This window comes from Python bivittatus, unplaced genomic scaffold (assembly GCF_059951505.1).
Source record: "Python bivittatus isolate LINGU-HERP-01145 unplaced genomic scaffold, Pbiv_v1 ctg000840_np1212, whole genome shotgun sequence".
NCBI lineage: Eukaryota > Metazoa > Chordata > Lepidosauria > Squamata > Pythonidae > Python > Python bivittatus.
In genome coordinates this window covers 30,111,484-30,124,547 of record NW_028277113.1, presented here as the reverse complement: position 1 = coordinate 30,124,547, position 13,064 = coordinate 30,111,484, and the positions used below count along the sequence as shown (strand labels likewise).

The 13,064-nt window shown below is 39.0% G+C and overlaps 1 protein-coding gene across 3 annotated transcripts in view; it reads left to right on the top strand.

Moving 5' to 3' along the window:
* The first annotated feature begins 4,788 nt into the window (after window positions 1-4,788).
* LDLRAD4 (low density lipoprotein receptor class A domain containing 4) overlaps window positions 4,789-13,064 on the top strand; it is a 322,441-nt gene continuing 314,165 nt past the window's right edge. For 2 of the 3 annotated variants that reach the window (XM_088130967.1, XM_088130965.1), the window contains exon 1: window positions 4,791-5,023. The gene's annotated coding sequence lies outside the window, so the exon portion shown is untranslated. Of the gene's footprint in view, window positions 5,024-13,064 lie in introns of all 3 variants that reach the window. The other variant, XM_088130968.1, reaches the window with a different exon arrangement.

Here is a 13,064-nt window from a genome sequence, read left to right as displayed (position 1 = left end):
CTCTAGTACAGGTTTGTTTATGAATATTAAACTGTATTCTCAGATATGGGGGTCAGTTATTATTTATAAATGTGCATAACCATATTTTCACACGTTACCTCTACCTCAGCTTAGCTTTTCCATTAATTCCATTCATTTTAATGGAAAATAAGTATATTATAATGGGTTGCATGCAATCTTTATGTTCAGAGGCAGCGATGCTATAGTGCAGTGGTAGACCAAATCCTTGCAGGAACAATATCTGTACAAAATAAAACATCTGCAATTTTTACTAAAGATTGAAAATAAGAGTGTGGGTGCTCATCTAGAAATAAAATAGAAACTGAGATTAGGTATCCTTTTTTTATCTTATGAACTGATAACAAGAACAGAAGTGTTGTTAGACATAACTTATCTCCCAAATTTCCTGATGTCTAAATTCTTGGAGTAGCTCTGTGCAACTTCATTTCAATCTCACCCTGCCTAAACAGCCCTTTGGACAGCAGCATAAAGTTGCCCCTAAATAACTCAAGTGCTTCTGAAGCAGGGTGTGATTTCAGTTCTTAGAAGTCTCTATCTGAATAAAATCCAGTGAATGATACTAAATTGAACCCAATTCTGGCACCAATGCAAATGAGTCATTAGCTGAAGATGCGATAAGAAGACTAATGTAACCCTAGGTGTGTCTACTGTGTGTGCATGATTATGTTTGTTTGCACCTCTCAAAGCTGAAAATGTTAATTTAAACGTTTAAATAAATTTAAAATGGGAAGATTTGTAGGATTTTTTCCTGTGCGCATTATACAATAAGTTGGTTGTCAGTTACCTTTGTAGAGTTCAGAAAAACAATGACAAGTAGAAATAACTGTAGGTTCTTTTTTTCCTATACTGAAAAAAAGCTTTCTTAGTAAAATTCACAGGTCAGCAACCCAGACTAAGTAAAACTTATTAAAAACTTTCTTCTGCCAAGCTATTGGCTTACCATACAGAAGAAGCCTTTGGCATCTCTACATTTCTTTAGTGTAGCCTACTATAAGATGGTCTCAGCAGGTGGCAGTATCTGGCTGACCTTCTCTAGGCTCAGAAACTAAGCAAAGTCAAGTCTTGTGGAGTCCTTGGGGTTCTTCTGAGCTTGGTTGTTTTCTTGAAGACATTTCCTTACCTGGCTAGGTAACATCTTCAGTGCCAAAAGGGAGCTCTCTGTTTATATACATAGCTTGCCCTGTCAGTGTTGGTGGGGGTGTTGTTTTTCTCCTTAGTAGTTCCTTGTTTAGGCTGTTGTTTATTGCCTGTCTGAGTTGGTAGTTCCTTGATTAGGGTATTGTTTACTGCTTGATTGTTTGTCTGGTGTTGATCCTGCTGTTAATCCCTATTTATCTGGGTGTTGATTGCTGGTAAGGAGGTGTTCTGGTCTTTTTGTTTCCTTTTTATTGTTTCTTTTGAATAGTGTGTAAATGTTGTTTATCTCTATGTGCCTGACTTGTCTGAATAGCAAGCTTCCAGGAATTCTCGTGTGTGTGTATGTGTGTTTTTGATTTAGCTTGATCTAAGATGCTGACAGTTTCCCACCTGAAACTATGGTTAAATTTGTCCATGTGTTGTGAGATTAAGGAGTTTTCATCATGTTTTCTGACTGCTAGTTGGTGTTCATGGATGTGCTCTGTTAGTCTTCTACCTGTCTGTCCTACACAGTGGCTGTTACAGTCCTTACACTGTATGTTGTAAATGACTCTTGTTTTTTCTTCTTGAGCTACTGGGTCTTTTTGTTTACTTAAGATGTTTTGGAGGGCTTTAGTTGGTTTGTGTGCTGCAGTGACGCCACAGTGATGTGGCTGTAATAGTCTGTTGGTTGTTCTGAGATGTTTCTGATGTATAGCAGTGTTATCCTTTTCATAGCTTGTGTTGGCTGTGTTGTAGTGGATTGAGTGGTCAGGTACTTTTTGATAAAGTTGCATGGGTATCCATTTTGTTGGAAGATGTTGTATAGGTGGTCTGTTTCCTTTTTTTGCTGTTCTGGATTTCTGCAATGCATTTGTGCTCATCTGAATAACGTTCTTATGCAGCTCCTCTTGTGGGAGGTGGGGTTGTTACTTTGGTAATGGAGCACTTGATTAGGGTGGGTTGTTTTTCAATAGACTTGTGTTTCTAATTTGCCATTATTTTCTCTGCTGATGTGGATATCCAGGAAGGGTAGTGTGTTGTTTTCTTCTTCCCTAGTGAATTTTATTCCTTTGAAGAAGTTGATTATTTCATGTGTCTTCTCTAGTTATTCCTTATTATGACAAAGGTGTCGTCTACATACCAAATCCATACTTTTGGTTGTATGCGTGAAAGTGCTATAGTTTCTAGGTGCTGCATTACAACCTCTGCAATGAATCCTGAAAGTGGTGATCCCATGGGTGTTCCTCTGATTTGTTGGTATATTTGTCCCTCAAACTGGAAATAGATAGTGAGGCATAGGTTGATGAGGTCCATGATCCTGGATATTTCAGGTATCCTGAAATAGTGTATTTGGTTAAGTTGGGTGTGTTGTGTAGTACTGCTGCCATGGATTCTTTTGCTAGTTCCAGTTCCATGGATGTAAAGAGTGTTGAGACATCAAATGAAACCATAAATTTATCTTAATCTATTTGTAGGTCTTTGCTTTTCTGGAGGCACTGTAGTGAGGAATTTATAGAATATTTGCTCCCCTCTGTGAGATGTCCAAGCTTTTTTATGAGTTCTTGCGCTATGTTGTAAGTTTGGGTCCCTGATAACCATACAATTGGTTGGAGAGGTTTGTCTGGCTGGTGTATTTTTGGGCATCCACAGAAGTGTGGGAGGATGGATGGTCCACTGATTTTCATTCACCACTGTTCTTCTTTTGTGATATGGCCTTTCTTGGTTAGGTTGTTAAGCGTTCTTTTGATCAGGTTGTCTAGTTTATGTATTGGGTTGGTGTTTACTGTGATGTAGGTTTCTTTGTCTTCCAGTAATTCTTTAGCTTTTTCTATGTATTGTGTTCTGTCTGTAATAACTATGGTTCGGCCTTTGTCTGCTGGAAGGATGATGATGGACTAGTTTTCCTTTAGGGTTTTGAGGGCTGCTCTGTCCTCTGCTTTGAGTTGGTGACACCTGAGCTACATATATTCTCTTCTAAAGTCAAGTCTGGTTAGTATGTGAATGGGAGTCTTCCAAGAAATATCAGTAGTTGACTGGAAAGTTAAACAGCATCCTAGAAGAAGCAGTGGGAAACCACTTCTCTATAGTTGCCAACGTGTCCTTTGATCTCAACTCAAAGAAAACTTTATTTTACTCTATGTTGGTATCACGAATGTGTTTGGCATTGCAATTCCTACAGTGTCTGAGCAGCATGGCCAAAAAAATTATCTGGCTTGGGGGACTCACCTAAATGACAGCAATAGTGGAAATCTGTAATCAGTGATAGGAGGCAGATGCCCACCTTTAAGTGAGTAAAAAAAAAAAACTTGGTTCCCCCCATCCCAGGCCTTAGGTTAGGGCCCCTTGCGTTGGGGATGATATGGTTGGAGATTACATTGCCTCTCAGTTGTTGGTTGTTTTTTTATATATTGTTGGTCTTTTACCTTGTGAAGAGACCCAAAATTGCTTTGGAGATGAGTGGTCTAGAAATTCAGTCGGCAGAAGCAGTGGATTTTTGCAATTGCCATCCACAGAAATGTCAATAAAGAAAAACATTCTAAGTATAGTTCTCTTATTTTTTCTAAACTAGGCTAATGTTTTATTTCACTGTAATGAAGAAGGTGGAACTAGTTTGCTGGGTTTGGGGCCCACAATTTGAAATACTGTTAATAGTTGTGCTGGCTGGGGATTGTCTGAATTGAAATCAAACATACCTGGAGAGTTCAAGATTGGCAGAAGCAATTGCAGAGAGTTATTCTCAGTGATGGTCATCCCTAATTTTAGAAATATGCAGTTACATGGCTTCCTTTGGTGCTACAAAGCCTTTTTCTCTTGCAGGGGTGGGCAAAGTCCTAAGGACAGTCTTATTTGCTGATGTGCTGTATGAGCGATTTGATGTTATTCTTCATACGGCCCTTTTTTAAACTACAGCAAGGTAGGCTAGAAACACCGGGAGCAGCGCGCGCCGAAGAGTTCTCGACAGATTTTCGCGCGCCGAGCGAGGTCGAAACTGAAGGGGGGGGGGGCACCTCCCAGCTTTCCGAGGAAGGCGCTTAGAGCTGCCTCTAACATGGAAGTTTCGAAGCTGAATGCGCGAAGATTCCTCCACCAGATTCCCCCCCCCCCTCCGTGTAACAAATTCTGAACCTCCAGCCGAAGGGAGGGGAATCGACTTTGAACTTGGATCCCTGTCCGCGTCCTCGCTCTTACCTCCGCCGGTTCTGAGGCGAACTTAGGGCTAATAAACTACGGCCAAGTCACTGCTTTCTCTTCTGACAACGGGCTTTCCGGTGGGAGGAGGGTGCAGCCCTAAATATTTGGAGTACAGCTCCCCGAACGGAAAAGATCTGCAGCCTCGGCAAGCATGCAGAGGATTTTGCGCCAGGCTGGCAGCGCACCGGGTTGCCCTCTGCCGAAGGGGACTGCACCGGAATGTGACGAAAGAGGAGGCCCTGCCACCGCTGAAAAACCCCAGGCAAGCCCCCCGCGAGAACACTTTCCTTCTCTCGCCACTTGGGCAGTTGGCAGGCGGAGGCCCGTCCGGCTCTTTGCACATCCGACCCTGCAGGTGTCAGTAGAGGCTGCGAATGGGCGCGCGAGGGGCTGGGCAGGAAGCTCGTCCTCCCCTCCCCCCCGCCGCGGCCCCGCTCCTTTCTTCCTGAGGCTCCGGGTCCTCGCCTGCTGTCACGAAGAGCCAGAGCCGCTGCAGACAGGCAGCAGCCGGGGGAGGGACGGGAGGGGCGGAGGAGCCGGGAGCAGCAGACGCAGCCTCCGCGCGCAGGAGACAGACTGAAGGGGGGAGGAGGAGGAGGCGGCGGCGGCGGCTAAAAGGGGCTTCAGCTGCTTTGCGAACGCAAGCCCTCCGCCCTGGGACGAGAGAGATGGAGGGGCTCTCGGAGGGAAGGTGAGTGTGGACAGCCTGGCGGGCTTTTGCTTCGCCAGCCTTTGCCTGGCGGGATGAGGGTGCCGCTCTCCGCGAAGGCAGCCAGGCAGCCAGGAGTTGCTGCTCCAGCGCTACCTAGACAGATAGCAACTAAGTGTCTGGGAAAGTGAGGGGAGGCCCAAGTTAAGGTCCGCGGCTCTTAAAGGGACCAGGCGCTGCTGGGCTTGCCCGGGGGAAGGTGTTTCTCTTTCTCCTTTGTATCTTTGGGGGCTGCCAACCTCCTTGCCAGCCAGGCAAAGTGCGTGCAGGAGCCGAAGCGATGCACGGATGCAGGCAGGTCTCCCTCAGCGAAAGATGCGGGCGGAAAACGCCGGTTAGATCAAGGGGACTGATGTTTAGACTCTCGCAGCGGGCGTGCTTCTCCAAACTGCATAGCCCGGGAGATTTGGCCCGGATTTGGACTCCTCATCTGTCTTTCAGGAGGCGAAACGAGAGCAGGAAATCTAGAACGGAGTAACACCGGGGCTTCCCTGCCCGCTGATGTCTCGGTTACCTTGTCAGCCAGGGTTTTGGAGACGTGCCGCTACAAGAAGTTAGCTCCGTGCCCTTGCTCTTTTATTTAGTTAAAATATACATGATTTGGCGTTTTGTTCGTCCTTGACAGGACTTTTGATTTGTCACCTGCATGCTCCTGAGTATACTGTTTTGTTGTCACATCCTTATTGCGGCAAATAAAGCTAGAATGATGAAAGGAATATGTCTGAATTTGTAGTTTAAATGGGCTGTTCTGGAGATCTGGGTATACAGCAGTTTTAGTGATGTGAGAGAACGGGAGCTGCATCCCGTGTAATTGTAAGTAACTATAGTGTGGGACCATTTAGTATGAATGAAATGCATACAGAAAAAGTGGATTTGGCAAATTATTTTTCAGATTACTTTTTGAACTACAGTGTGTATATTCATGTCACCATTTGGAATAGTTAAGATTTAAATCCCCAACAGACAGTAAAAACACACATCCACCTGACTATGTATTCCAAAGCTGTCTCAAGCAACTATCACAAAGGGGTCTGTGTGCTATAAACTATATTATAGAATCATGCATGCAACGTTTATAGGAGAGGTGATAAGTGTCCACTTACGACTGAACTAATAGGCAATCAATACTTGTAGAAATTGTCCATTTTTACACATGTATCTTCCATTATATATGCTCACACTTTGCTTTAGGTTCAGTTTTGTTATAACTGGGATGATAAGTTTATACTATGATTACATGTTTATTTTATCTTACACATGTACAATATCACTTCCTTGATTGTCAGAATACTTTAATGGAGAAGGGTGTTTTAAAGGAGTTGAAATGAATGTAGAACCAATCAGAAAGTTCTGAATGTTGCTTTCATGTTTTGACCCATTCTTAATCTTTTTTCAAAGAAAAACATAGAAACTGTCTTACATAGTTTAATTCAGGATGACAAAGAGATACATTGTCTTTAAAGTTTGGCTGCGTAATTCTGTCCAAAAGATTTATACAATCTGAAGAGAAACCAGAGTATATATGTTTATTTAGATATAAACCCCTCTGTATTCAGTATTGCTTACAAATTCTTGTAGTTGAAAAGCGTGCAGGAGCATAATGAGGATACTGGCTTTTAGCAAATGATTCATAATAGCTTCTTCTGTTTCTAATTGTTCTTGGATGGCATTTTGAACGTCCTTGCATTTCCAAAGCACAGATTTGAAGCACAGATCTATACTTGTCTATTTAGGTATAAGTCTCATTCACTGGAAGTTTTATATTCAGTTTTCTCCATGGCTCTTTGCTGGTGCTACAGTTATTCTGGAGCTACTAGGAAGCATGTAAATATTGTGGCTTCCCTGTTGCTGGAAATAAATTAGATATGTTATTGGTCAAGACGTTATGAAGGATGGCATAATTAAAACTGGTGAATGTCCCAACTTCGTTGCCAGCTGAAATAGTGACAAAATGTTCTGCATGTCTGTGTCTGTAAAGTACAGATATTAAGTTACTGACTGTGAATGAGCCACAAATTTCTATAGTGGCAAGATCTTAGCTGCAAAACATCCTATATCTTTGTATATATGTTTTTCTTTGACTTGTACTTAATTCTGCCATAGGCATTTCATAATTATTTCTACATATGCACAGGTGATAAATGTTTCTGTTATTAAATAGTTACATTTCAGCACAATATAATGGGGTGGGAGAGGAGGAATACCAACCGGCAACCTTGAATACCAACAGACTTATTTTTATCATGATGATAGCCTTTTCTAAGTGTCGCTTTCTTTATCCCTGATTGTACATTTAGTCTGCAGGTCTTTTTCTCCACTTAAAAAGGTGAGCAAGGCCTGGGATGAAACTCTGTTTAGTGTACTTTTTCTACTCCCCTATTTCAATGGTACGAGGAAGTATGTTGCTGTATTTATGAATGGAAACATTTAGTAATGCAAAGATTGGTGCCATGCTTCTCTCTTCATCCGCGGAGGAAACATGAGCAGCATGGTCAAAGGTATGAGCACCTATGTCCTGTACCTGTAGACAATTTGTGTCTTTTTTTTCCTGCCCTTCCTAAGCCTTCTTTAATTAAATGTTGGTGCCAGTGCAACTTCTCACTATTGTGAGACAAGCACATGAAACTGTTGTGTGAGTTCTAATAGAGGCGTAACATCGTTTAAGGAAAAAAGAAAAAAAAGTATCCTAGCCTGTCCCACTTACTTTGAATCATCACCTTATTTATTGCAGCTCTGATTCCTCAGAGGCCATCAAAACATTGCCATATTTAAATCAATGATCTGGTTTACATACTGTCCTAAGTCACTGTTTGCTTGGACATGAAAAAAATATTATTGGTTGGGTGTACTCACCCAGTAGGCCAAAACCATAGTTTATAAACTTGCTCTGCCAAAATCAAATGAAACACATCTTGTTTGAACCCAAACAGTTTGTAAAATATATCCTCTCTTATGATCTCAGATTCTTGTAGTTCTAAAGTCAAAACCGTAATGGCATGTCTTTATAATTCATTGCTAGGAAGAATGAATGAATATTGTACTTTAGTATGGTCTTAGAACAGCGTGCAACTAAAATATATTCAGTATAAAACACAGATTACTGGGTAGAAGACAGTAATAAAATAATAAGATATCAAGATTCTTAAACTTTTTAAAAATTGCCCTAAAATTCCATATAACTATTTCAGCCCTAAGCTTACTAGTGTGCGATGAGTCTTCCTAACTAAAATAAAATGTTGCAACTGAATATATAGCTTTAGAGCCTCTGTCTGCTAGCAGATATTGTATATACAATTTATCTGGGTGGTCTGGAAATTTTTTAAAATAAAGGCTGGATTAGAAGAGTCAGAATAACATTTACAATATAGAACATTGTCTCAGTGTCTCCTAATTTACACGGGCAGAGCCTCTGGAGGACTGGGATGTTACGGTATCTACTTTCTAAAAATGCCAAGGGGAGAACGTTAAGGTGAACTCTAGTAAATGCCTATCAAAACTTGGCATAGGTGAATGAAAATAATGGAGAACGTCTCTGGGATTCCCAGAGAGGTGTATAGACCTTAAAGATTCAGTTTAGGTTGTTCTGTGAATCTGTGTCCCAGATCTGCTGTTGATTCCTTCTTTTGGCCATCGAGACCTACCACTAATAATTGCTGAGGCACAAGACTGTAGGAAAGTAATTGTCCAATGATGTTAGAGGGAACAGCCCATTTGGAGCCAAGTTGAGCCTTAACCAAGCAAATAAAATAACTAGTCAGATATTGGCTTTAGTTCTCAACAGCTTGGTTTCTAGTTTCAGTGCCACATTAGGGACGCATCTGGGGGCCAGGAAAAAATTCTTGAAAAAACTGATCTCACTTTTTCAAGGGACCTGAAGTTAAAATAAAAGCCTAATTATGGCCCATATAATAACTGTGGAACAGATTCTACCATTAATAGTTTGATGGCAGCTGGAATAAAATTCTGTCTCTGCATCCAAAGAAATTGTAATATTGCTGTGGCACTTTTTTGGAGGCACAATTGATATGAAGTTTTTTTTTCTGGAGGCTGGAAAAACAACCCCTTAGATATTTAAGATATTTTACCTGCTCTGTGCCATGATAGTCTAAGCACCACTTGTGAATTTTAGTGCTACTAGAAAAAAAACATGACTTTTGTTTTTGTAACTAATAGCCAATTGTTCTTCTTTACAGTGTTGGGCAAGAACCTTACTGTTCTGAGGCCAATCTGGGTTCATCACTAGAAAGAGATCCCTACTGTTTGAACATGTTTCTCATTACAGCTTCTTTCCTTCATGTACTTTGTCCTTCAGTTTTCTGATTTTTAGTTTATGTTTCTCAGCCTCTCATAAAGCTTTTACGAATTTAATTGTTCAGTTCTTGATCTTCTATACATACACAATGGTTGCTTCAAACAGTGAGGCAATTGTGTTCTTTTATTTGCACCCAAAATAATTTTTTTCCTTCAGAGAATCTTGGATATTTGTGAATATAGATATCCTAAGAACTGTGGACACTTATCAATGCTTTGTGACATCATAGTAGCTCAGCTAGGCACTTGAGAGTTTTAACTATGCATTTATTATAATGGTTTTCAAATAGTGTTGCACATTCCAGGCTGATTTGCAGCTTCCTCAGCCAAATCAGCTTTTAGGACAAATGTAGAAAGTGTTTTGGAGGTACTTGAGATATCCCTATGTCTTAGCAGAATTAAGTACTCACATTTGTATGTCTTGAGTTGCATGTATCATGTAGTTATATATACACCAATTTAGAAACAACCTGGATTTCTTAGGAGTACTATTAATTGGAATAAATTCAGGTTGAAATCATATTTCAGAGGAAAGACATAGTTGCACTTAATCAATAAATTCTTTAAAATTGCCACTGAATGGATTTGTTTTATACAAGAAGCAGCCTTCTGCAATCTGTTGTTTTCCAGATGTGTTAGATAACAGCTGTAATAATCTCTATTACCAGGTAGTGGTCATGCTGGCTGCTAGTCATTTGAGTTGTAGACCAACACATCTGGAACATCAGATTGGAAGAGAAGACCTAGAGTCTCAACCATTATCAGCAATAGAAAAACATATACTTGAAAGCTAGTTTTTGCCAATGGCACCCAGCAGATATTTAGCTCAGCTTTTAGTAAAGATCTGGTACCAATATATTAGGGTATCAGTTGTTACAAATCCATGCTTCATATATAAACACTATCACTTATTTTTTCCTTTTTTCTAACTAATGGGTGTTTCTAAGAATAGCTTTCTTGTTTGGTATATTGACTATGTAATGGATTCTGAAGTGTATTTATCTTTTAAAAAACATTGTATTAATGTTTGCATATTGAATAAAGAAGACACAATCCACTTGGATAAATAATCTCCCACCCAAATTTTGTACTCCTCTAACAAACATAGAAGATAAGATTTTAGTTTCATAAGCAAAAATTTCTCAAAAGAGAAGACAGTATCTCCTGCATTCTATAGCTGATACCATATTGCTTTCTAGTTGCTGGTTCTGACATGCCATCTGATAATGAGCTATGGAAATGACTGATATAATTTTCAAATGAAGATGGTTGTTATGCTAGCTGTAAGGAGACATTACTAAGGGATGTTTGAGATGTATGAGTATATTAAACATAAGCCACAGAGAAAGAGACCTTATTTGCAGTGGAAAAAAATAAAAAGGATCAACTACATGTAACTTACAGTACTTTTTTCTTGGTTTATGATATTCCTTAATGGTACACTGTTTATATATGAGTAACATTTTAATACCAAATATTCCTTATGTATAACTTTTATTAAGTGGAATTTCAATTTTTCCCTATTGTTTAATTGGCCTTAGTTTAATCTTTAACTGAAATATAAATCTATACATTATCCCTATCTGGTTAGTTTATAGATATAAGGCTTGGTACATAATAGTGGAGTTGTTACTTAAGGGCTAGTAAAATTGAAGCGTTCCAAGTATCGAACTATTTTTGCTGCCATTATAATTGATTCAAATAATTGGCATCTCTTAAAAGCTGCAGTCATGTCAAAATGATGCCAGATGCATCATCATGTCATCACACAAATAATGCTATTATGTAATTTACAACTGTTGTGACACAATATCTGATAAATAAGAACGTAAGTAACATTTGCACATCTGACATTTACCCTCCGTCATGGATGGCTATGATTCAGTCTCTTAATAATATCTGGACTAACATTAGGTAACTAATATTGAATTCAAATATCATAAAAGTTTTTAGCACAATTGGACAGCTTGGTCCTATAATATCATCTTGATTTAATTCTGAGTTAGCCAATTGGTGCTTTCCAATTTTTTGGTCTGAAATTCTCATAATCATTTTATGTGTGCTGGCTAGGACTGATTGGAACTATACAAATTCTCTGTGTAAAACTTGTTAATATCATTTTCTTAATCAGCAACCCAACAATATGCTAAAAGTGTTACAGTGAAATGGATGAGGAGATTGTTTGAGTGGACATACTGGGTAACCTGCACATTGTGTAAACTGCATGGGTATGTAGAATAAATTGGTTTTGATGTACAAGTTTGTTACTATAGCAGGAGATCTGTTTTTTATTTGCACATGTACATGTCATAAGAAATGTAAGAATCTCATGTGAAAACTATTCCTTTTCAGAATATGGTCATACTCATATCTCAGTTCTTTTCATTGTAAACCTATAGTATATAAGAATATAACTTTATCTGGACATGTGTCTTATACATGCAACTTCTATTATGCTGAACTGCTGTTTAGGGAGGATTTGAAAGCATGAAGAACTGAAGTAAAAATTTATTTGTAGAGTCAATGGAGAGGTTTTTTTTAGATGAAATGTGGTTGACTTTTCTTGAAGGAAAAGAACTTCAAAGGTTATCTGAAAATTAATTTGGTGGTATTCCTAGAATCCACTAAAACTTAGTGAGGACACAGAATGTTTGCCATAAATCTGCATAAACACAAAATAATTGCAAAAAAGAGAATTTGTGGGTGTAAGCTGCATAGCGATAGCTACAATTAATTTTTCATTGCTATACTTTCCATTTGAGATGGATAGAAATGTTTCCAGTTTTATTATTGACTCTTTGATTATTGACTGTTATGTCCTCAATATTTGTGTGTTGTTCTTTGTCTATCTTGTTTAATTAGTTGTCTGTGAGGGAATAGAATTGGAGTGAGTGTATTTTGTAAGTCTGCAGTCATGCTGCATAATTTGACCTGTAGTTTTATACACATTTAACTTAATTTGGCTTACTTTTGAGTAGTCATGTACAGAATTGCAGGATAAGAAGGTCAGGGTGTTGACTTTTAATATCCTGCCTAACTCTTTAACCTATGAAAGAATGTAAAATTATGTTGCACATGTGCCAATTTTCTTAATTTACATTATGGCTACCGGATGCATAAAGCCATGTTTATGGAAACAGTATTAGAAAGAATGCTCACTTCTATCACAAGTTTCAGAGGGCTTAAGAATACTCGTGTCACAAATTGCAGAGGGCTTGGGAATTGTGTATTCTTAATATCAGTTCGGGTTCTGTTTTTGGTTTTAAAGTAGGTCTTGATAGTAATTGCTTTCAATAGTTGCTTTATACAGCACTGCTGGTCTGTTTTTGACCTCTCACTTTTGGCAGTGTTGTGCTGTGTGATTCTAATTCTTGTCTGTGCTTGAGGTGGTTTGATATTTCTAGCCTTGTTTAAGTTCCATTTTTTCTCTCTTCTTCTCTCTTTCTCTTAACTCAGATGTATGACTTTTTCTGAAACAGTGGTTGTATCAACAACAGTAGCTAAGAGAGCGTGGTGATAAAAATAAGAATAAAAATAAATGGCAGTAGCATGTTGTATTTTTGTTTCTTTCTTTACTTATTTCTTTTTTTTACATTTGACATAGCCATGGGCTGTATGTGAATACCCTACAACATTTAGCTACAGGCTTAATTTATTAAGTCAGATTCAAATGTGAGTCTTCCAGCCTTTCATACTACAAAAGAAGGAACAT